At 38.7% G+C, this 24,514-nt stretch overlaps 1 protein-coding gene across 1 annotated transcript in view; it reads right to left on the bottom strand.

Annotated features, from left to right (window-relative positions):
• LOC107683482 (double-stranded RNA-specific editase B2-like) overlaps window positions 1-24,514 on the bottom strand; it is a 59,394-nt gene that overhangs the window by 27,944 nt on the left and 6,936 nt on the right. The window lies entirely within an intron of this gene.

The raw sequence follows: 24,514 nt of genomic DNA, 5'->3' as shown, positions 1-24,514 counted from the left end.
TATTATATTATATTATATTATATTATATTATATTATAATTAGATTAGATTATAGCATTATCTCTTAAACATCACATTATAAAAATGTTATAAATTAAAACTATTGTAGAGTTTTTCCAGAATAGTAGGCTATTTAAATTTGAATGTGAATGTATTAAAAAAAAAGAATTAAAAATAAATACAAAAAATTAAAGACAGGGTGTATTTGAAAAAATATGAATAATATTTCCATTAAAAATTGCATTCTGAAGCATAATTTAAATTGCACAAAAAACTATTATATTATATTATATTATATTATATTGTTACATGTTACAACAATTAATGTTCTGTTAAGTAATAAAATAAATTAACAAACAATTATATGTGTTATTCTGTCTGTGGTTGCTGTTACTGTTACATTAAGATTATAAATAACTTTATACAGACAGGATATTGCACAATAGAGATTTTACATGCCATAAATCATATATATCATGCATATTTCATTTCAAATCAGTTAAATTCAGTGAACAGCTTTGCTATTTCATGATCACACAATGACTTTGCCCGTGGCATTTTTTTTTTCCTCACACCAACACGGTGACCCAATTAATTTGTGTCAAAACACCGGCCATCAATAAAGTAATTGGAAGGAGAAGAGACCACGGGCGTGTTCATGGTCAGCCGTTTATCTGAGACACTTTCACTAATGGAACAGCGTGATTAGTTTGGTGGCGTCTCAAATGGACCATCTGTCCATCGCTCTGAGCTCAGGGTTCAGGCTGCCAGGCTGAACAATAACCTGGACCCTGCGTTTGCATTCACCAGACGGGCTTCGGCCCATCCTGCCCATACAGCTGTTCCTGAACCTGTGTGAGTGGATTTTTCACACCACACCCACACCTGATGATATTATGTTGCTGTTTGTGTCAATTAGTGGCTTATGGAGGCAAACATATACTCATACAGTACATACACACACAGTGCCAGATGATAATTATGACTTCTGAGGGGTCGGCCAGACGTCTGGTGAAATAAAATTGAGGCAAAGCGCTCAGAGGGCAAAAACAGATGCACCTCTTTAGGGAGGATGTTCACAGTATGTAGCAATTGATGATCTGATTGGAGAACAGTCATAACAGAACGGGCATGTGCCTGTCTATAGACCCTGAATGACCTTTAGCAGAAAAGCACAAAAATACCTATGCTATTTCATAGGTATTTACATGTAAAATATATACTTTTTTAAAATAATGGGTTTCTATGTAAAAACACAATGCAAAACGAATATTTTTTATTTATAAGCTGTATACTGTATTTGGTCTTTTAATATCACTGTCTTAATGCACTGAGCTGCATTAAGAGTTTTCATTAGAACAGGTTTCTATGGGAGGGAAACACTTTGTGTGTTATGTTCATATTCTGAGTGAATCTTCCTAAGCATCATCAATAAGACACATAATACAAGCACTGTTAATGCATTTTTCTTTTCTAATTAGTGCAATTCAACATGCTTTTTAAAAAAAAAGACATTTGTCATAATTTTACTTCCATATACTGCCGTACACAGGCAAAAGCACAGTACTTATGAACTGAGAAAAAAAATGGCTTCTTTTGGATTTTTTAAAATTTACTTTATATTAATTTTTCATACTGTATTTTGAGAATTAAATATTTTTTTTTATTTTCAAATAGTTCTATCCAAGTTTAATGCGCAGCAATATCTGTAAGTAAACAATTCAGCTGTATACAGCAACAAAACTCTCTGGAAATGTCCCATACTGTATAACCTAAACGTATGAACAAAATTATGGTGTCATCATTAATTCTAAGGTTTGGTTGCTTTAGCGAGCAGTAACACACAGTAAAAGTGCCTGAGCTTGCCAAGCCAGCAGACATATTTAAATGCCTCTCAGTGGTAATTAAACACTAATCCCAATGCCACCTTAATAAAACATATTTTATTGGTGACATTAAAAGGAGTAAGAGGGATGCCAAACATTTCCACACTTCAAAGACAGAGGCGTGAGCTATGGTTGGACTGACGCCAGAGTTCAGTGATGGTGCTCACACCTCACTGAGCTGGAGAAGTGCGGTCATGATCCAACATTCAACTCTGGTAACTGGAAATACAGCTACATTTTTACATTTTCTGCAAAACCTGTGCCATTATGCTGGGGTGCACTGAACCATTGCCAGGGTGTTGCTATGTAGTTTCTTGGGTGATCTGTGTGGTTTTCAGCATGTTGCTATTCAGTTGCTAGGGTGTTTTGTTGCTATGCTATTTCTGTGGTGTTCTTGGTGGTTTCTAGGGTATTGATAGGGTGTTCTGAATGGTTGCTAGACTGTTGCTACGTGGTCTCTAAGAAGGTCTGAGTGTTATGCAGTTTTTAGGGTGTTCCAGGTAGTTACTCAGGCATTGCTATGTGGTTGCTAGGGTGTTTGTGAGGTTAGGCTATGTTGCTATGCAGTTGCTAAGGTGATAGTTGCTGTGTGGCTGCTGGAGTTGCTGTTGCAGTTGTTGTGTGGTTGCTAGGATCCCTGGTTAGTTGCTAGGGCACTGGTATATAGTTTTAAGGTGTTCTGTGTGGTTTTTAACATGTTGTGATGTTGCTAGGTTCTTCAGGGAGGTTGCTATGTGGTATCTAAGATGTTCTGAGTGGATCTTAGCTTGTTTCTATGCAGTTGTTAAGGTGTTTTGGGTGGTTACTCAGGCTGCTTATTGCTAAGGTGATCTAAGTGTTTTTAGTGTGTTGCTATGTGGTTGCTAGGGAGCTCTAGTTAGTTGCTTGGGCACTGGTATACCGTGCTAAGGCATTCTGTGTGTTTTTTTCTTTTTCTTTTTTGTTCTTCTGTTGTTAGGGTGTTCGGAGAGGTTGCTATGTGGTTGCTAGGTTGGTGTTATGTGGTCTCTAAGATGTTCTGTGGATCTCAGCTTGTTGCTATGGAGTTGTTAGGGTGTGCTGGATGGTTAGCTCAGGCTGCTTTGTTGCTAAGGTGATCTAAGTGTTTTTAATGTGTTGCTATGTGGTTGCTAGAGAGCTCTAGTTAGTTGATAGGGCATTGGTACACAGTGCTAAGGTGTTCTGTGTGGGTTTTGATGTGGTGTTGTGAGGGTGTTCAAAGAGGTTGCTAGGTTGTTGCTATGTGGTCTCTAAGATGCTCTGAATGGATCTCAATTTGTTGTTATGCAGTTGTTAGGGTGTTCTGGGTGGTTACTCAGGCACTGCTGGTTGCTAGTAGGGATGCACCAAAATTTCGGCTGCTGAAAATTATCGGCAGAAAATGGCATTTTTGGTTTTTGGCCGAAAGAGAAAAGCGGTCGAAAATATCAGTGTTCAGCGCGCAGGTTTCACTCTCCCTCTAGCCATCGTCACTGTGCGGTGTGGCGCTCCGCTCAATATTCCGCTCTATGAATATGCGTTCCGTTGAGTTGCTCACAGCCTGTGCGAACGCTCCACTCGTGTACCGCTCATGTTCACCGGAAAAGCAAAGTCAGCTCAAATAGCGTGCCGACAGGAAATTTCTATGTAGTATACTTGTTCCTGTTTGCAATAGCGCTACTGTGCTGTAACGGTGTAGTACAGCTGTACTGCCCTACAAAGGAAAAAGACCTTAACTCGCTAGAGTGTGAAACTGAGAAAAATTCTTGGGTGATCTGTGTGGTTTTCAGCATGTTGCTATTCAGTTGCTAGGGTGTTTTGTTGCTATGCTATTTCTGTGGTGTTCTTGGTGGTTTCTAGGGTATTGATAGGGTGTTCTGAATGGTTGCTAGACTGTTGCTACGTGGTCTCTAAGAAGGTCTGAGTGTTATGCAGTTTTTAGGGTGTTCCAGGTAGTTACTCAGGCATTGCTATGTGGTTGCTAGGGTGTTTGTGAGGTTAGGCTATGTTGCTATGCAGTTGCTAAGGTGATAGTTGCTGTGTGGCTGCTGGAGTTGCTGTTGCAGTTGTTGTGTGGTTGCTAGGATCCCTGGTTAGTTGCTAGGGCACTGGTATATAGTTTTAAGGTGTTCTGTGTGGTTTTTAACATGTTGTGATGTTGCTAGGTTCTTCAGGGAGGTTGCTATGTGGTATCTAAGATGTTCTGAGTGGATCTTAGCTTGTTTCTATGCAGTTGTTAAGGTGTTTTGGGTGGTTACTCAGGCTGCTTATTGCTAAGGTGATCTAAGTGTTTTTAGTGTGTTGCTATGTGGTTGCTAGGGAGCTCTAGTTAGTTGCTTGGGCACTGGTATACCGTGCTAAGGCATTCTGTGTGTTTTTTTCTTTTTCTTTTTTGTTCTTCTGTTGTTAGGGTGTTCGGAGAGGTTGCTATGTGGTTGCTAGGTTGGTGTTATGTGGTCTCTAAGATGTTCTGTGGATCTCAGCTTGTTGCTATGGAGTTGTTAGGGTGTGCTGGATGGTTAGCTCAGGCTGCTTTGTTGCTAAGGTGATCTAAGTGTTTTTAATGTGTTGCTATGTGGTTGCTAGAGAGCTCTAGTTAGTTGATAGGGCATTGGTACACAGTGCTAAGGTGTTCTGTGTGGGTTTTGATGTGGTGTTGTGAGGGTGTTTGCTAGGTTTGCTAGGTTGTTGCTATGTGGTCTCTAAGATGCTCTGAATGGATCTCAATTTGTTGTTATAGGGTGTTCTGGATGCTCTGAATGGATCTCAATTTGTTGTTATGCAGTTGTTAGGGTGTTCTGGGTGGTTACTCAGGCACTGCTGGTTGCTAGTAGGGATGCACCAAAATTTCGGCTGCTGAAAATTATCGGCAGAAAATGGCATTTTTGGTTTTTGGCCGAAAGAGAAAAGCGGTCGAAAATATCAGTGTTCAGCGCGCAGGTTTCACTCTCATCGTCACTATCGTCACTGTGCGGTGTGGCGCTCCGCTCAATATTCCGCTCTATGAATATGCGTTCCGTCACAGCCTGTACAGCCTGTGCGAACGCTCCACTCGTGTACCGCTCATGTTCACCGGAAAAGCAAAGTCAGCTCATACAAAGGCAAAAGACCTTAACTCGCTAGAGTGTGAAACTAAGAAAAATGACTTTAAAGTTTTTTATTTGTCCAGCCAAATTAATTGTATTGTAGGTAGGACACTGAAAATTTGGCAACTGGATGTTTTAGTAATGAAAATTGTGAGCTCAAAATTGATTTTTACCCCTATTTTGAAGTTAATGTACTCTGCCTTTGCATTGTCTGCAAAACGTGAGAAGTCACACCAAGGCAAAAGGCAATAACTTCCATATTATCAATATTTAGTTGCTGATCACCATTTACAAAATCGTTATAGTAACACCTGCATAAAATCTAGTGATCATGGGCTATCTCATATAGGCTATTGCATATAGTAATGTGACTGTATTAATCTTTTTTTTTTTTTTACCATAACGAGCAGACTAAAAGTTAAAAATGTGAGTGGATACCGTGTATACCAATTTATTTGCTATGCTCAGTAATGTAAAAGAATGCTAGACATAGCATAATTACTTTTATATCGACTTGTATGAAATAGCCTAACCTAAAAGAACGACTTGTGGATTGATGTGAACGCCAGCAAGCAGGAATAATGCTCAGAATGCTTGTGGATTAAACATCTCCGATGACGTTCATCGCCATGGATTGATTTTATCGGGTTACAAGAAAAGGTAGGATATGGATTTAATTGCGAACTGTTAGTAGGCTACTGTTATTTATGACTGGTCATGCTAGCTACGGCATTCGAGTCCACACACGTCCAACTAAGTGACAGCCTGGTGAATAATCTTAAAAAAAAAAATCTTTAAAGGTTATTCACTTATATCATAACTAATTTTCGACAAAAATCAAAGTTCCGGTCTTTTGCCTTTGCACGGCAGTGTACTGGGCAACGCTGGTAAAATGACGCTACCCTCTCGTGATGCTATGCTCTGCTCACATGCTCTGATAATAATAGCTTTGTAAGGCTATAAATTATTTGGACAATTAAAAAAAAAGCAGTTAAATCTGATTCTGTTGCATAGGATTGAATAAAAAAAAATTGATATTTAAAAGTAATATATTTTCAATCCAATTTTATTGTTTTACTTTCAATAAAAGTGTGGTTATTTTATTGGCTTGTATTTTTATATTCAGCATAATTAAAAGTATTGAGTTAAATTAAAAAGTCTTACAAAATTATTTTATATTATTTAATAAAATAAGAAATAATTATTAAAAAGCAGTTTCAGTTTTGGTTTTCGGCCAAGTGCATCCAGAATTTTCAGTTTCAGCCCAGAATTTTCATTTCGGTGCATCCCTAGTTGTTAATGGTTGTTAGAGGCATTGCTATATGTTTGTTGGGGTGTTGTTATTGTGTTCAGGGAGGTTGCTATGCAGTTGCTAGGATGGTGTTATGGTGTCTCCGAGATGTTCTATGTGGATCTCAACTGGTTGCTATGCAGTTTTTAGGGTGTTCTGTTTTTTTTGTGTTTTTGTTTTAGTTTTTAGTGTGGTTGCATTGGTAGTTGAAATCATAGATATTTCATCAATGCATTGGCAGATGGAGTCAATGGGGCTTTAGTCATTAGGTGATAAGGCTAGGTAAATCTGGGTATCATCAGCATATAAGTCACATATGCTGATGATTATAAGTCACATGATTTGAGGTATTGATTATGTCCATTGTAATGGGACATGGTTTAATACTAAGGGTTACTTGAGCAACAGTAATCGTGATGTTTGATGTGCAGCACCACTAATAAACACACACAGTCAAACACACAAAGGAGGTAGAGGGTATATGAGATGGAAGGAAAGAAACAGAGAGAAAGAGATAAATGGAGAGAAAATAAGCCCCAGCGTTGGTCATTTCAGGGAAATTAAGTGGCTTCTGTCTTTTGTTTGCTACATGCCAATAGCACATTATAAGCTTTTAAATTTCAAAGACTTGTCTCAACAAGAACCATTAATGGTAATCAAATCATTTGAATCCTTTTGAAGATATGCCACAATAATGAAGTATTTTGCATAAATCTGTATTCACAAATCTGAATGCAGAATAATGTCACACTGATTCGCAAAAGGGAAAACTCTTGCAGGTAATGGACTGAAATTAGTTATCAAAGGCAGGAATAAAATATTTAGAGCACTCAAATGGACTCTAATACCTTAAAAGAGGCCATGAAAAGGAGTTGAAAATTGTGATGTAGTCTCTGGCACATTGCTAGAGATTTTGTGTTGAATTTTAATCAGGCAAAAAAGAAAAGCTCTGTCAAATCATAGAAAAACTGCAATCCAATTCCCTTCACTTTGAAAGGTGTGGATCATGTGATGAGACAAAAAGAACATCTTGTGATGTGTGGTGGTTCTTTCTTCTAAGAAAAAAAAATTTAAATAATTAAACACATAACGACATGCCACACTGCACTAAAACAAGTTCCTGCTATATTTAGCTTCAACCATGGTGTTCTACCTCTTGTAACTAGTAATAATTCCATTTTCACTCAACCTGGGTCTGCTTTGGTACTTAAAGTATGATATATTATGTAAAATAATCAAAAGGAATTTCTATAATATCAAGGTCTCTAACATTAACTGCCAAAAATGATGTTACACCTCAAGTATCAAGTATATTTGCTTAAACCTCAGTCTTTAGTTTTCCCTGCTGCCAAAACCATCCTATGCTGGTTGGCTGGTCTAGATGGTCTCCCAGCTTGGGCAAGCCGATGTTCAACTGGTTTTATCGGATTAGTCAGATTGTCTCCCAGCCTGACCAGCTAAGACCAAACTGACCAGCTAAAGAAGTGGTCAAACCCCCTCTAAAACCAGTCTAAAACCAGCTTTATTTTCAGCAGGGTTGAAGCAGCTCTTAAAGCTTATAGCTTCAAATTGGTTGAAACGGAAAATCATTACAGACTTCACACCAAGCTCTTTCAAGCAGGATTCTGACTGGCTGTCAATGTTTTTATCACTGATCAACTGAAAAAATTGTTCTAAAAGTGATTTCAGTGAGTTTGTTCCTTTGTGCCTTTATAGTTGTAGACCCATTATCGACTCTTTATCTTTATCGTTATAGTAATCGACCTTGGTGTGAACAGGCTTTTAGGCTTAAGTAGAGGTTTAGTTATAATTATCTTAGTTATATTACAATAAGGCATCAATTGCACAACATTTTAACAGGTTTCATTATAATTCTCTTTCCAGAACTCGTATTCCCAAGGTAATGTAGAATGTCAGTAGCACTGCTGCCGTCATCTTTCCTCAGAAGTCAATATTGTGCCAGGAACACAAATCTCAACAGGGAAATTTTCTTGACTGATCCCTGACCCAGAAGTCTATCCCTTGAGGGCTTCTTGCTGACAAAAGGGTCCTGGCAATGCACGGTTTCCTCTGCAGGGAAAAGCGTACAGACTATGCAGAGAATTCCACTGCCTGCTCTCAGATTCCAAGTTAGCAGACAGGAAGAAGGTCGGGATTTAGCTCTACAGTATTAGAACTTGCCAGAGAAGCGCACCCTGCTTACGACTTTTTTTTTTTAAAGGTAAAAGCACAAAATGTCATATTGAATATATGATGATTTAAAATGTGAAAAAAGTGCACAGATTCAATGTGGATCAATACAGTACAATGCATAACTCGTACATTGATGTATGGCGATAAATAGACAATACCAACAAAGTTATGAAGGAATTTTACATCATTATGAAATTAGCATTTATATCATTATGCTTTTATTGTACAGGCCATGTCAATAAATCTCAACATCCTTCAAACTCTGGATAACAGTCCCGCAATTAACTGCTTCCATTGTATGACATAAGCATCATATATTTCCTAGCAGTGCGGCTGTGATGACTCTGTGCTTTACAATCTCCAGCTTGAGAGAATCCAATCATACGACAGCGTGTGTGAGAGCCATCTCTCCAGAAACCTCCCCCCACGGCTTATCAGGGCCCAACAGAGCAGCTATGCCTGCAAAGAAATGGGGCCATGTCTTCTATTTCTTTATAGACGTATTTAACAATTCACTCACCAAGTTTTAATAGTGTCTTTCCATGGCTATATCATCCTCCACCCTGCTGCCCAGGGTGGGTTCTTTGAAAATCAATATCCGTTGGAAGCCTGGAGCTTTGGAAAATCTCAAAGTGGCAGGTACCCCAGTGCCACACATTTCACTCCTGTTTGTTCTCTGTTACCCATGCTATTAAACTCACTGTTTCTGTCTCCGGCCTTGGCTTTACAAGGAGCCTGCTCTTTCATTTCTGTTTGCGTTGTTTTACAGTTTGTTTTCCTTTCTTTCTGCATGAACAAAATGGGGAAGCGAGGAAACTGCTGACGAAGCCCCCACCCATCTAAAATGAACTGTGTGCAGCTTTGTGATGTCGCCTCAAACCGTGTCCAACCTTTTAGTGTGCAGAAGGTCCAGATGGCCCTGCAGCCTGCAAGACAGATTTTCAGCCGGCCACACTTTCTGCTATATCAGCGGGGAGCTGTCAGTCAGATCAGCCTGGCTGGGCCACCGGTGTCGTTAAAAACAATGCTTTCTCATCTGTCTGTTGTAAGACTTCCAATGCCCCAAAATTTGATATGGGTCCTTCAACGCTCTGGAGGAGAGTTGGGTCACCTAACCCGAGGGATGGACAATGCACCTGACCCCTATAGCCTACGGGAATCATGACAAATTTGTGGCCTGGAACAAATGACCTCCACTATCAGGAAGGTGGTCTATGGAGGAATGAGTCGACCTGATAAAGCACTGGCCTGATTTTTAGATTCTAAAATGAAATGTAAAATGAAAACTAACTATTGTGAGACGTGATGTCTATTAGACTAGAACAAAGATATGGGCAAATCTATACATCAACGTCAAAGTGGATGCCTCTGATCACTATTCTACAAGTCACTGTCTTTTTCAGTGCCTTATGTCATGAGCACTGCATTTTTAAGATGCCGTATGAAGTTAAAAGCAGTTCAGCTTCAACATTTCAATATCCCTGTTCCATTCCTTTACATTGTACTCTGTCCCGAAATTTTTGAATGAAAGAACACATCCCCTTAGGGTGCCTTCACTGCTTTTTGCAAAGACATCAGAGTTCACTTTGTTCAGTCACACTTCATTACAAAAGTTCACTTTAGACATTCTACTAACTATAAGTGACTTTGAAACTACGTGTCACCTAACTCATGAATTTGCAACTACTGTACATGTCAACTAACTCTTGATAGAGTACTAGTAGACAGACAGGTTAGGATTAGGGTTAGGGTTAGTAGAATAAGTTGACGTGTACTTGCAAAGTTACGGTAACACTTTAGATTAGGAAACACTATTCACTATTTACTAGTTAGCATACATGGACCAACTATTCAGGAGTAGAAATAGTCTTAGCATGATAATTGATTCAATTACCAAATAAACACACTGACAACCAAACAAGCTGAAAAAAAAAAGTTATTTTCCAGGACACAACGCAGATGCGCACTAACAAACCTGCAGTGAGGATCATAATCATATTACAGATGGACTCATCATGCACTTCTGCAGCAGTATAAAACAGATGTTGTTCAGGAGGGAGTGTACATTGCATGTGTACAGTACATGCATGTGTGTGTGTGTGCTTTCATGTGCGCAGTTAGGTTGCAGGGTTTGACACCCAATAACTGTCCTGCTTCAGTGAGGCCATCTGATCGTACAGACCTGGCACACAGATACGAAAGCAGCTTTTAGGATCAGTTCAATCTGTGCCACAGACTATCATGGCACCATGGTGGTTTTGCCCTGCATGGTCTTAATTATCTCTCCATGTGCACTCAACTTGGCATTATCTGTGCACCAAGAGGTGCCACGGTACATTTCACTGATCCTGACTTACTTTTAAAAACTATGTGACCACACTTCCTCAAACTTCAGGCAGTATGCAACAGTGTGTATGGCCTGGTTTGCAGAGTGGAAAATGTGGTAAAAAAAAAAACTGAGGCCCCAGTAGGAGGGAGCTTGTTTTAAAGGCTCAGTATCAATCCCACCTGATTAACCCTTGTGTCAAGATAAAAAAAGCACAGATAAGAGGGAAAATGGCTTAATAATGCCAGAGCGGGTGTAAAACACACATCAGGGTCTTTATACATAATGCATCAAATAAAGAGGACAGGGAAGAGGCTCCTTCAAAAGCATAATATGACCTGCCCCTCAAAATTAATTTGTGAGCGTGAGGGAGTTAGCGGGGGAGATTGAAACACAGAGGAGGTACGGGAAGATGAAAGATTAACAGAGAGAGGGAAAGTGGGATGTTCTCTTTAACGAGCGCCTCTCAGGCCAACCCTCGTCTGACCATAAGGGCTGCTCACACATCGCTCATTAATCCACTCCTGATTGTGAAGAGCCCTGCTAACGGAAAGGCCACGGAAAACACTGTCATCATTACTCCCAAAACTGTGCAAATGCTAGCGGCTAATGCAGCTAACTCTGCAAAACAAATGATATACACAAAACAAGATTGTTATGATCAAGGAGAGATATATGATATCTGCAGAAAGCTATATGTTAGCATTACTATTTATCACAATGATGGCTGCTTAGCTGGCACAGAACCCCCGGAAAGTACAATGGGAAATCTGCCATCTTTATTCATGAAATCTCAGAAGTTTTAAAACCAGTCACCTGAGCTGAAAATGCCATGTGACTAAGTGCTTTAGAGCCACAAGAATATTAATACAGTCACAAATAATTCACCATCAATGACCATGAGCTATGACAACAAAGACAGCAGAATGGAAGAAATATAAATCCATTTCACCGTTATAAGTAATACCATACAAAAATAAAATATGCACAATGATATAATAGAATACTTGCAATTATGTTGCTTGGAAAAAATACACACCATGCTTTGAATGGCCATCAATGGACAAAGGTTATTTTTAGAAACAAATTGTGTAGTTACAGCATCTGGACCAACAGGGGCTAACTGAACATGCTAAACCTTTACTTGGTTATGACAAGCAATCAAGTAAAAGATATCTGGTTTAATTTACATTGCAATTTTTACTTTGTCCCAAGTAGATGATGTTTGTGATACTTCAATTTAATAGATCTCACAAACTGAGGTCTATATTGTAGTTAATTTTTGGACTGTTGACCAGTTGACAAAAAAAGCTAAACTGCAGTGAACAGTCTAAACTCTAGCACTACATAGTTTAAAAATTAAAATACATACAGTTTTATTGCTTGTGATTTTGTTGCTTCATACAGCAATTTTTTAATCTGGAAAGAAAAAATTACTTGGCACTCGATGCTTTGAAGCATTGCATGACTTGTGACTGTGTAGGATGAGGCGTTAAACAGAAAAGCATCCAAACAAATCAACCTACCAAAGGAAAAACATGCACTACTTCAAATATTGCATTGACAAGCACCTTTCATGTGCTACCAGAGATGAGACACATTCAAACTCCCTGTGAAGTAGCATTTTGCCGTCATCTTTGAGGGAGAATGTTCTGACCATCAACAAGAAACATCACAACTCCATAACTTCTGCTTCTCTTGAAGATACCAGCCAGAGCACTGTGCACCATCCCAGACATCACTTCAAACCCAGTCTGTTTCCTTTGAACAGACCCTCCATATCTGCTGCCAAACCTGGTTACCAGTAAACCCTGCCTGAAATTCTGAGCTTTAGAGAGTAAAAAATATGATGTTTGAAAAAGGATGTGACAATTTCAACAATTACAGTTGTTGAGAAAGGAAAGAGCAGTCATGTCATTGTCCAACCCTTGGGTACAGCAAGAGCACCAAACCTTTTCATTGAGTGCCCTTTCTGTCATGGTCGAATGATCTGGACACTCCTGAGCACTGATCCTAGCCCTGTAAAAAACCGTCCGGCAGGGCATATATCACTCGGTATTGATATAGTTCCACTACATTGCCACACCTGACATTTGATTCATAGCTTTAGGTGTTCTTTTTAAATTCTAAACAGTCAACAAGGAATCAAGGGAAAATGTCAAATGGCAGCGTTGTGCTGTGTTGGAGATTGGTAAAGCCAGAGTGCCTCAAGTAAGTCATTTGGTTGGAACGTATTGATGTGTGAAGCAGCTTTCTGTCTTTGTGAGTGCCTTTTTAAAATTTCAGGATCATAGTTACAGTCAGAAAGAGCTACAAATACTTTTTAGAAAGATAATTTAATGCTGCTATTTTACTGTCCACAAGTTATTCGTTGTATACTTTACACCATTAAGGTAACATGATTGACATGTAAGATTGTCCCCCATTGAGAATCATATAAAAGATGAAGTGATAAAAGTAGGAGACTGATCTCAAAGAGTTCACGTCCTGAAAAAATGATGACGACAAACAAACAGCATTGTTGTTTTAATTAAAATGAGCATATTCGCAAATTCCGTAAAGATGCATCCTTATAATAAAAAAAAAAAATGTTTAGAAAAATTTCTATATAAACACCCAATTGAATTCTTCAATTGTTTTGCAGAAACGAAAAACACTTGACATGTAAAAATCGAGTCATTTTTTAAAATAAAACCCTGCTGTATTGTCATAAGTGGGTGGTGCATGGCCAAAATAAGCTTCTATGTGGACCAGACTTTATTCTGATAGTAGAGAGTTAGCTATGGTTAAATTAGCTATGTTCCATCCAAAGTTGCAAATTTAACTTGTGCGCAAAATTGTCATAATGCATTAAACGTGCGAATAAAGCACCGTTTTCATTCAGTGTGATGAAGAGAACAAAATCGTAGCTTCCTGGTCAACTGGCACCAAATATCATTAAGAAAAAGGTAATTTGCTACATTTGGAGAAGCCATTGTGGTTCTTTTTTTTGTATATAACAATATACTTGCACCTCAGAGTGTGCCGACAAAACCAATAAAAGTGGTCATGTTATCTTGCTTTCGGATGCCTGCTTTTTGGGAATGCAGTTGTGTAAGACAGTTCTGGGAGGCAATTAAACCAAACCACTTTGATGACAAGCTTTGGCTCAGGCATTTCAGAATGACCAAAACTACATTTAGACGCTGTGCAACGCGATCGGTCCACCGGTTAGTCCAGTTATGCCATCCCATCATGCAAAATCATGTGACTTTTTGATGCGTACTGAGAAATTATTTGGTAAATGTGTAGTAGTTTTTGCCCATTATGTCTTATCGGATAAATCATTTAACTGCCTCAATTTAGCAAATACATTTTTATGCGCATTTTTAGAATTGATCTGTATCTTGGTGTTTCCATCCAGTGTCTTTTTTTTTTTAAATGCGATATCCCAAAATGCATATCAAATAGGTGGATGGAAACAGCTACAATTTCAGGGTTCAGAAGCTGTAGTACTACTGAAAGATCATGATCCTAACCTTTACCTCCATAGTGAAATCTCAGGCCAGACAGCGATTCATCTTGTCTGAAACATTAAAATATTTTTGTCCGGGACACTGTGCACCTGGAGACTCTAGTGTACAGCATGTGATTTTAAAAGCTTAGCTTAAATGTGTACCATAAATGAATAGTGTTCATGAACGGCTGTTGAGATGGTATTCTCACTTGAAATGAGTAAAGGCTTTGACCCAGAAACAGTATTCAATACTTCATGATTTAACAAACAGATAACGTGATTCATCATTCAAAGCATGTGTTCCACCTAACAAGACTCCAATAATGATTTTAACAAGCACTACAACCCAGACCTGAATGAATGTGAACAGGAAGGCACAAACATTTGAAGAGACCGAAATGGAAGGAAGAAATGGCAATGGACACAGAGCACTGAATGCTTCCTTCACCCAATTACACTCAGTAGTTGAGGCAGTCAGAATTTATTGTATTAACACAACACAACATTCTCAGAAACTCCAGCTCGTGAACTGACGTGTTCCGCATCGTGTCCGACATTTATTAAGCCTGCATATCATTCCGTGGCCTCTCACGACACAGATTTCCTTCATTAACCACTGGTTTGACCAGGCTGCCTTACACTTGGTGGGGCAACATGCTAAATCAATTACATTATCACTACTTCTCGCTGTTTCTCTTTGAGTGGATCACCCAGGGACGTGTCATTGTTCTGAGACGTAACCTTCGCATCCTAATACGCGCTTGTACAACATCTGCTTTGATTTACAGTCCTATTCTGCAGTCCCAACGGCATGATTGGAGGGTGTTAGCTGATGTGTAAAGTTAACTGCCATGGTCAGACATCACTAACCCACCCTCCAGCTCTCTCTGGGAAAGTGTTCTTCTACTAAAGGATGTTTTACAGTTCTGGTTAATGGCTGTGTGTGTGTGGTGATAGAGGAAGAACAGGGAATTCTTTTGCAGACAGTGTGTCGGCCTCTGAACTGTGCACTGACCCTTATGACTGTCATTAGAGGCACTGTATAAAAACCGAAAAGTCCTAATTTGACATGGCAGTCACTGAGGCACACACAAGGAGAGATGTCCATGTCCACTTGCACCAAAATAGCTTAATGGTTTTGTAGCTCTGTGAGTGAATTCATAAGTGCACCAGCAGAGGGAGCTGAAAGGAGCTCTTGGAGAATCTGGTCTCCTTCAACTAAAAGCGAGCTGTCATTATTAATTTATCTGTCTGCGTGGGGGTACATACACTAGTGTGATCTCCATTAGCAGAGGTGAGGTTTGAGAATGTCAGTGTTGCATATACTGAGTGACACAGCAGTGCTTGGGAAGCTCCGATTTAGAAATGCAGGAAATGGAATTTCTCTGTTCGTGTTGCTGAGGCAAACCAGATTACCGCAAATGCCTGCGCTGTACATGTCATGAAGTTGTTTGAAGGGCAAAAAGGGCTAAAAAGGGTTTAAAACAGCACACTAAAACAGTCTGACTTTTTTATTATAAATATATCGATGGAATATAAAAGCACAGATGACTTTACACATTGGGTCTAAAAGCAGCATCTCGCCTTGGGCAAGTTCACCTGTGCATTTCATGGGTTGTTCCAAACCAGCGACTTTCTTCTGTGGAACACTAAATGAAATATTCTGAGGAAAAAATTGTTTAAAAAGGGCAAACAAAAGGCAAAAAGTGCACCAAAAAACAAAACAAAACAGATTGAACATGGCATGTTTGAGTTAGTGTAAAACATGACATATCCTGCTGTCAACAGGTGGCGCTATGATTATAACTGAATATTGACCTTAAGATGTCTTCAGGCCAGGACTCTTATCAAACAAGTTATTTAGGGCAGATAGGACACTGCATGTTTTAGTTGGAGTAAAACATGACATTTCCTGTTGCCAACCGGTGGCGCTATAAATAATAGCTGATTATTGGCATGTAGGTATTTTCAGGCCAGGACTCTTACTAACCATGTGAAGTTTGGGGCAGATCAGACATTGCATGTTTAAGTTAGTGTAAAACAAGTAATTTCCTGTTGCCAGCAGGTGGCACTATGATTATAACTGAATATTGGCCTTTAGATGTGTTCAGGCCAGGACTCTTATCAAACAAGTCATTTAGGGCAGATTGAACGTTGTTTTAGATGGAGTAAAACATGTCCCTTCCTGTTCCCAGTAGGTGGCGCTATGCCTATAACCAAATATGGGCATGTAGATGTCTTCAGGCCTGGACTCATATCAAACATGTGAAGTTTGAGGCAGATTGGACACTGCATGCCTGAGTTACAGCAACTTCCTGTTTCATTGCATTAATAGCATGCTTTAACACTTAGCTAAGTGCTGCTAACATGTTGCTTGCATGTTGCTAGCCTATTTAACACTTGCAGATGCTTTTTATTATGTTGCTAGGAGTCCATAATAGTGTTAAACATGTCACTTCCTATTGCCAGAAGGTGGCGCTATGGCTATAACTGAATATGGGCATGGACATGTGTTCAGGACACAACGCCTATCAAACATGTGAAGTTTGGGGTAGATTGGACATTGTTTGCCTGAGTTACAGCAACTTCCTGTTTCGTGGCGAAACATCAAACTTTGTCAGGCTGCCAGGGACACACCCTTCCACAAAAACTCAAGATCTTCATAATTTAGCTTCACAAAGGCCTTATGATTACACTCACCAAATTTGGATTAAAGATGATTGGATTAAAATTGTAGGAGGAGTTTGTTAAAGTACGAGGCCTGAAAATGGCAAAAACTACACAAAAATGGTAGAGGAAATTCAAAATGGCTGACTTCGCATTTAGGACGTTCGCTCCAAGATACTTTTTTGTAGGTATTGGGACACTACATGCATTTACTGAATTTCGTACACGCATGTGAAACATAGAGGGGTATTTCATTGAAGTTTTATAGGTGGCGCTATCGAGCCATTTTGCCACACCCAATTCTGAAACCCATATCAGATGATAATTTTCGGCAGTTCTGATGCGTGTGCAAAGTTTCGTGAGTTTTAAAGCATGTTTAGGCCCTCAAAAATGCGATTCACTTTGGAGAAGAAGAAGAGTAATAAACAGAGCAATTCCAAGAGGGTCCTCGCACCATTGGTGCTCGGGCCCTAAAAAAAGGGTACGACTAAAATTAAATCAAGATTTTGTTGCCTCATTTTAATTTTTTTTTTCTCAGTGAAAGATACTTTTTATTTTCTAACTTCTTATTTCAGTTCCACATAAGAACATCACATGGATTTGTAACGGCGTGAAAGTGAGTGGAAATGAATGATTTTCATTTTGGGGTGAACTATCCCTTACATATACTGTAAGATTCTTACAAAAGCTTAAAAAGTGAGTCATTGTACCACAGTAACTGCCCAACTTCCTTAAACAATTAATTAATTCAAATTGGAGAGATGCTTTGTGAGTCATATCAGCCATGAATATCATTCTGATTGTTCTCTCAAAGTGAGTGCAAGCATTCTTGGTCAGGAATGAAGATTAAGCTCATAACAGCTGTTTCATCTTGAATTACCAATTCGTATTCAAAGACGAACACTTCTTGTGCCTCAGGAAATGACATAATGTGAAAGGTTGAAAGGTGACCCACTAATCATCCCGTTTTTGCATCAACTCTGACATCTTCGATATGCTGCTCATATCACTTTGCAGAAGATAGATTGCAAACACAACTAAAAATACAACTGAATGAGGTCAAAGGCTCTTATGGGACCTGAATTCAGCAGCAAGTTAATGCACAATCATTTGCATCTGTTCCGAATACAGTGCGATGGCCACAGAACCAAAACTCAAAGAAACAATCAATTATGAGCCCAAGACTTGTGTAATTTTTCATGCTGTGTCGAGGAACGTAGTGTGAAACATCAACAAGCTGCAAAAAAAAATAAAAAATAAAAAAAATTGACAATAAAGAGCAAAAAACACAAGCAAAATGAAACAAAAATGACTAAGCATGTGAGCATGTTATACCTTGAACGGGCTGAATTATGACCCTACAGGCTGAGAGGACATTCTGCATGCACGGAGCGCCCATGCCCCGCAACCAATCTGACGCCTAATTAATCCTGAAGGTCTTTTAGTTCTGTCCCCCTCTCTCTCGTCCTGTCTTTAGGTCCATTTCGTTACCTGCTCATTCCTCATATGTCCAGATCAGTTTCAGCCTGTAGAAAAACAGCACTCACGCTTACAGTGCTGCGCAAGCCCAGAGCCTGAAGGCATGCGTATGTATGTGTTTCTGATAAAATACTAGGCATGTGTGAAAGCAGAAGTCATTTGTTTTAATGTGATCCTTCTTACAGTTGTTAAATGAATGCATATCTCATGCATGTACATTTACTGGGTGCATATGGATGGGTGCATGGATATTTCCACTGTGCATGCAGTTACTGTGGCTTTCTGTTGGGTGCACAATGTTATTTAATTAATGAGACCAAAGGTTTGCTAACATTAGTGACACTTTGCATGCAAAAACAACAAACAATTGTCAATAGTGTAGTGATGTATGAAGCACTTGAACATGAGTGAAATCTGCATGGGGAACCTTTTCAGCCTCATGCTATCATGCGATCATGTGGATTGACTGGATTTGCTTCTAACATTTTGTCGAGCAATGGCATATTTGTTAAGCCTGATATTATACCATTCATTACTTGCCTTGGCTACGAAGTAATAGGGCTGGGCGGTATATCGAGTTTGTACGATATATCGATATATTTTTATGTAAACAATATGGTATGAGGCAATATATCGATGTACAGTATTTTGATACAAGCGCATCTGAAAAATAGTGGAGGGCACAGAGTGAGCTGCTGCGGGGAAAGTGCATAATCCAATTTGTCCTAAACATGAGTGGCTTGGCACGTCAGATGCTCTGACAGACTCAAATGCTACTGACAGAGACACTATTTGTGCTGATTAATGTGTTTGAGATGTGCTGTTTTCCTCAGGGCATAACTTACATTTCACAGGTATATTCTCCATCTTTAAATGTTACAAAGTCAAGGAAATATTTCTACTTTGCTGTCAGGAGCACATGAGCCATCTGCATGTGATTCTCCACTAAACTTCACTGAACTAGCGCCGCAAACAGACGGAATGCAATAGAATAGGAGCGCAATAATTGTGACTAAAATACACATTTTGCTAAAATATTTGTAGTTGGACAATAAATGTGCCAAGTGTAGAATTTTAAACCAACAGGTAAGAGTATTTTATGATAGCAGTAACTGTAAAGTGACTATTGTAATGGGGTAATCAAAATATAATGCATATAATCTGTGCCTTTGTTCTTATTTCTTTTCAGTTTTAGTTTAGTGAATTTAACTTCTCCTAAAAAAAACATTGTTTTTGTTTTTAGATAGTAATGTTACAATGTAATGTGATTTTAGCCCCTTTTTTGTGCACATAATAGCCCATACATGATTACTTTCACTATTTTTGTGTTCACTGTCTTTAATATAAACATTGTTTCACTGGACAACACTGGGTAGGATGTAAATAAATAAATAAATAACAAATTTTATCCAAATAGAAAAAATGTTGAAAATACCGAGATATATACCGTATATCGCAGTTCAGCCAAAAAATACCGAGATATGATTTTTTGGCCATATCGCTCAGCCCTACGAAGTATGTTTTTATTTTATTTTATTTTTTTATGTGCTACAAAGACAAGCATTGCCATTTATTCATTCAACATTTACTTGGTGGTTCATGGACTTAAATAGGTTGCAAGTTTATTCAGGGGATTTCATTTTTTTTCAATTTCAATTTCAGAATCTGTGATCACGTATTTGTACTTAAAGGATAAGTTCACTCATTTTCAATATGGACAATATGTGATCACATGTGGAAACGTGATCACATGGGTTTCACACTTCACACCATGAAAAAAATGGTGAAAACCATGTTTCACATACTATGTGATTTTAACATGTGATTGCACGTGTGCAGTTCATGTGGGTTTTCTGTAAAGGGTATGAATCATACTTTCTTCTGCAGAACACATTTAGGTATTTTGAGAAATGATGGTAACCAAACTGTTTTGGTACCCACTGACTTTCATTGTATGGGAAAAACAACACCGAGACATTTTCTCAAAATATCTTCTTTTATTTTGTTCACAGAAGAAAGTAAGTCGTACAGCTTCGGGATGATGTGAGGGTGAGTAAATGATAGAATGTTTATTTTTCTATCCATTTAACCCTATAAGAATAACTGTAATGCATGGCCTCTCGTTGTTTATGGCTTTATATTACAGAGAATGAGTGATATCCATAAATAGTTTTTCACAAAATATTATAAAGTCGGTTTTGTTAAAAGGTTACTGAGGGATATACACTGAAAGCACTGGGGCTGATTTCTCAAGGGACAGTTGGCGAGATGGGAATCCAGTCTCTGTGGAGGCTTAGCATTTAATGCCTAGCCATGTGTTTACTGTAAATGAATAGCAGTAACTAGATGTAGCCTCCGTGCACATCCACAGTCTAACTAGACATAAGGTCATGCAAAAGGCCACGTGCGTTCAGAGGTTCCTCTGGCCTCTACTCCTCAACCTGGTACCGTGAGATAAACCCCCTCACAAACACACTCAGGCACTGTCTTTGATTTATCTGAGCCCGTCTGCTAGCTGAGTGTCTATGGCACAGTAATGAACTTGATTATGCTTTTAATGAAGTGTGAGCATCTCATTGGGAGGTGATTATGAGCATGCGCGCTGATCACAGGAGACTGTCAGGTGTGAGAGATGATGAGTGTTTGTGGGTGTGTGTGTGTGTGTGTGTGTGTGTGTGTGTGTTTAAGACTGCCATCAATCTGGATGATTACAGGGGAAGAGGGAGGCAGTTCAGAAGTCAGAATTCAGGCTCAGCAACAGACCTACAGAATCAGGGCTTTTCCATGTGCCACTGAAAGCATCAGGAGGTCAAATTAAATGTTATATAAGAGATTTAATATTTCATTCATTTTATATGACGTTTACAATTTTGAACACTACTTAAACATCACATTTAAATTCTATTTCAAATAAATAAATAAATAAATACTACTACTACTACTAATAATAACAATGCTACTCTTTTGAACCTTCTATTCATTAAAGAATCCTGAAAACAAAATGTATCATGGTTTCCTCAAAATATATTAAGCAACACATCTGTTTTTAACTAAGGAATATTCCAAATCAGCATATTAGATTGATTTCTGAAGGATCATGTGTTACCGAAGACTGGAGTAATGGCTGCAAAATTTAGCTTTGCATCACAGGAATAAAATATATTAAAAAATACATTCAAATAGAAAAGAGTTATTTTAAATTGTAATACGATTTCACAATATTACTGTTTTAACTAAAGTCTTAACTAAAATGTCACTGATTGGACCTAAATTAATAATTCTATTCATTTATTATATTAATACAATAAAGTTGTATTTCCTATCAATTTAAGAAAAAATTGAGAAAATCCTGCATTAACAGAGGTGCCTGCAAAAGGACACAACTGAATACATTTTTGGTAATTAAAATTTGTTAATAACTAAAAACAATTGCATTCACATCGTTGACCAAAATCATCAGGGTAAAGGCCAGTTCACAGTTGCAGACAAATGGCAGTGGTTTTAGTTAGATGTGTTGGAAATATCTATTCTTGGTTAATTTTATGTCAGATAATAGTGCATCGTATATGTAATAGTTCTCACCACAAAAACATGGAAATTGTGTCTCTTATGCCTTGCAGCATGAGTGTGTTTGTGCTGAAAGAATGGAAAAGATTTTTTATAGGTCATGTTTTGCATAGGGATGAGACAGTTCCTGATAATGATAACCTTTTGGGTGTAAAGTGCTCCTATTATATTTCAAAATGTTATCATAGAAAGACAAGCTAAAAGGAAACTGCACTTAAAGATGGCATGATTTTTACTAAGCCAGTTTAATGCAGACATCTGCAGGTTGTTTCACTGTAGACTGTAAACATTACAGCTCTTGTGACGCTGTCACAACATTGCTTTGTTTGTTTGTGCAGCCCACCAATCAGTCCTCAAATAATGCACAGATATAATTATCAAATTTGTAAGAATCAACTAAGGAATAATGAACAATGGATTAATGCACACCTGAGGTTATAATGTGGCCATGACGCAAAGCAGCATGCATTAAAAATGTATGTAACAGTAGACAAAAAATACAAGTTCTGAAGTGTAGATCCAATGCACACTTCTATTCTACAAGGCCTCAGAAGCTGATGGGGCGCCGTGTTAAAAAAGTTTAGAAAATATAACTGTGAGCTAGGCTTTTGACTTGTTAAAGCTTTCAATAAATTTGACTTGCTGCAAAAACCTCTTCATCGTTTTTGTGAATAGCTGTGAACACTGTGAATAGCTAATGACAATGACCTTATGTGTTATATTTAAATAATACTCTTTATATTCTTTATTAACAATATTTAACAAAATAAACAGCGCCTGTGATGTGGAGATCCTCTAGTAGGTGCTGATAATGTTAATCAATTATGCTCATAATGTCTGTTTCACACTTTGCAATCTGTATTCTCTCTAGTTCTCTTACCATCCTGCCATCTCTAATTTTTTGTGGCAGTCTTAATTAATGATTTTTGCTTCGTGGCTGCTGGAGGGTTGTTTATATCTGGTGTGATTAAGTCAGAGGGTTAAAAACAGAGAGAGAGAGCTAGAGAGAAAGAGAGAGAGAGAGAGAGAGGGGGACAAAATAATCACCAAATGGCAGGCTGGTGGACAAGGTCACCTTCACGTGTATGAAAACAGTCTTAATTCGCTCTGCTGGGGAAATTACCATGCTAGATTAGTCAAAGTCCATGCATACTTTCTGCATCCATATATCAAAAGTGTGGCATAATTCACTGAAGCAGAAAGCGAGACACCTAGATGTTGTCGTTTCTCAATGAGAAAACCCAAACCTGAGTAACCGACCTGACAAAATCATAACATCATACATCCTCTTCTGTTTAGGTGTTATTGTTCTGAATATGATTATTTTTGGTATGTAGTAATGCAATAAAACAGAAAGCCAAATTGGCTAATGTAATGATGATAGTTTTTATTGTCTCATTTTCCATGCTAAATGCCTGCCAGTGATGTTGAGCATATTAAGTAAATCGAACCTGACCATCTGTTTCGCCATATTCTCTTTAATATTTGCCTCTCCTACCATTATTTTCCCTCCACTATTTCCATGCAAAACTTCACTTCTCGCTATCATTCCACCATGACTGCTTCTCTATTTTTGAGTTTGTTCTTTAAAGGTAGCTTTCCTGCCCAACACTGCCCTTCCCTTGCTGATGGCACCCATAAACACTAGGTGAGTTTGACTTGAAGCATAGCGTCGCTTCAAGCCGAACACACCTAATCCCACCCTCTCTGACCCTGCCTTTCAATACTCCCACTCTTTATGACTCCGCCCTTTAACAACCCCTCATTTGCTGACCCTCATTCTGACCCCGCCCTTTAACACACTTAACACTCCACTGCAAGCAGCAAATCTCACCAAACGGTTGACCCTGCTCTTTAACACTTCTGTCTCCACCCTTATCCTGAACCTGCCTATTAACACTCCTCCCCTCATTCTGATCCCACTCTTTAAAGGGGTGGTTGATCAGCTTTTTTCAAAAGCTTGATTGTGTTTATTGGGTGCAGTGTAACATGTGCTCATGCTTCGTTTTTAAAGAAACGCACTATTTTCACATATTTTACCTTTATTCTACACCACTGTATCCATTCTCGTCAAACCGGTCTGTTGAGTTCCTGGTTCTATGAAGCCCCTCCCTTACAAATATGCAATGGGCTCTGATTGGTTAGCGGGCTCAGTGTGTTTGTGATTCGCTGTGATTTCCTAGTGCACGTTGTCCGGAAACGTCACGCCCCCTTACCATTACGAGTAGTTGCGTGTTCCCGGGGGCGGGGTTTATGTAAACATTGGGGTTAGTGATGTCACAAGGCCAGGAAGAAGCTCGTTGTAGCCCCTACCAGCTGTTTTTTTGTAGTCCTTAAACAGCGATTTCTTTAAAAGAAAATATCTCCTTTTTCACTGAACTCTGAGCGTCGTAACTTTGCAGACGTTGTTTATGCTCTAACAGCAACATTACACACTAACTAAAGTGAAATCATAATCAACCACCCCTTTAAAATTCCCTCCTGATCTGACTTCACTATAGAGCACCCCCCCCCCCCCCCCTTCTGACCCCCTTTTATAGGGGTC

The sequence above is a fragment of the Sinocyclocheilus anshuiensis genome, unplaced genomic scaffold (genome assembly GCF_001515605.1).
Source record: "Sinocyclocheilus anshuiensis isolate Anshui unplaced genomic scaffold, SAMN03320099.WGS_v1.1 scaffold1451, whole genome shotgun sequence".
NCBI classification, from domain to species: Eukaryota; Metazoa; Chordata; class Actinopteri; order Cypriniformes; family Cyprinidae; genus Sinocyclocheilus; species Sinocyclocheilus anshuiensis.
This window is presented reverse-complemented; position numbering and strand designations above follow the sequence as displayed.